The sequence below is a fragment of the Amphimedon queenslandica genome, unplaced genomic scaffold, assembly GCF_000090795.2.
Source record: "Amphimedon queenslandica unplaced genomic scaffold, v1.1 AMPQUscaffold_2173_Cont25824, whole genome shotgun sequence".
In the NCBI taxonomy this organism is placed as follows: domain Eukaryota; kingdom Metazoa; phylum Porifera; class Demospongiae; order Haplosclerida; family Niphatidae; genus Amphimedon; species Amphimedon queenslandica.
Genome location: NW_003557491.1, coordinates 1 through 1263, shown reverse-complemented (window position 1 = coordinate 1263; position 1263 = coordinate 1). Strand labels below are relative to the sequence as shown.

The window sequence follows — 1263 nt, the reverse complement described above, 5'->3', positions numbered from 1 at the left end:
CAGATAGTGCTTCCTTCAAGAGTCTAAAGTAAGGCATCCTTGAGACCATTACAATGACCGTTGGGAGGTATATCAGTTTACTGTTAGTCGGAGTACCTCCAATAAATGATAAATGAGACACATACATCAATAATACTGATAACAGAATACATTATGTATATACTCATGAGAGAACACTGAGAACATATAGGACACTTAAAAGAACATGGACACTTAAAAATTATTGATAGAAAGAGGGAGAGAAAGATACATTTAATACGTGAAGAAGAATTAAGAAATAATAACTAGTAAAAGATAATATGTACATTGTACATGTAGAACATTGAAAATTATCACTTTAAATTTATCAAGAGAAAGAAAGAGAGATAAATACATTGAATAGGAATTGGGAAATACATTAAAGAAATAATACATCAGAGAAGATACATGTACTGGAATTAATGTACATGTACATGTGTCCATACCTGATAGACTACTCATACAGCCTGTCCAGGGGAGGAGATTATAATGACCACACCTAACATCACTGGGCTACAATAATAAAAAAACACAATAGCTAAAATGAAAAATGTTTTATCATGCCTATATACATGTAGATGTAGTTGTAATTGACAAGTCAGGTTGCTTGATTTCAGATTTATAAATAACTTCCTTACTGGAAAGATCATGTATAGACAGTTACATTGTGAGGAGATTATGATGAGTCTGCAGGTTGATAAATCACATGTACTGTACCTTTAACCTCATGCATAAACTTATACATGTGTAATCTCATTAACCTCCAGTTGTAATGCATACATGTACATGCAAACTGCAGTGTTGCTAAGTAAACATTGTAATTAATGTCTAGTTCTTTTCTACTTTATACTTTACTGACAGTCATTCACATTTACAGGCATCATATCTAACCTCATGGATAAACTTATACCTCCAGTTTGTATGCATACATGCTGTGTTGCTAAGTAAACTATTAAGGCAGGCCTACAATATGATAGCATTAGGCCAGCGTATTTACCTTCAATTTTTAACAAATTTTGGGACACTTGACCTTTTGAACCAAATTCTATTACAGCATCAAGACTATTTTAATATTTTAGACCTACCTTTAATTTACTTCTGTACTTTCTAGGCATTTAAATGTACACGTATACATGCATCATTATCCATCAATTTACATTGTATTATTACTGTTGTATGTACATGTACATGCAATTAATTCATGTACATGCATGTATTGGTACCTTTTCAATGAAGAATGGACGT

At 32.1% G+C, this 1263-nt stretch overlaps 1 long non-coding RNA gene across 2 annotated transcripts; it reads right to left on the bottom strand.

The window, feature by feature from the left end:
* Positions 1-6: 6 nt before the first annotated feature.
* Positions 7-1263, bottom strand: LOC109593291 (uncharacterized). 2 transcript variants are annotated; one of them, XR_002190868.1, is made up of 3 exons: positions 1242-1263; positions 465-531; positions 7-96 (listed from the first exon to the last, which is right to left on the bottom strand). It is a non-coding gene; the product is annotated as an uncharacterized LOC109593291 (long non-coding RNA). The 2 variants fall into 2 exon arrangements; XR_002190869.1 differs by lacking the exon at positions 1242-1263 and adding an exon at positions 591-605.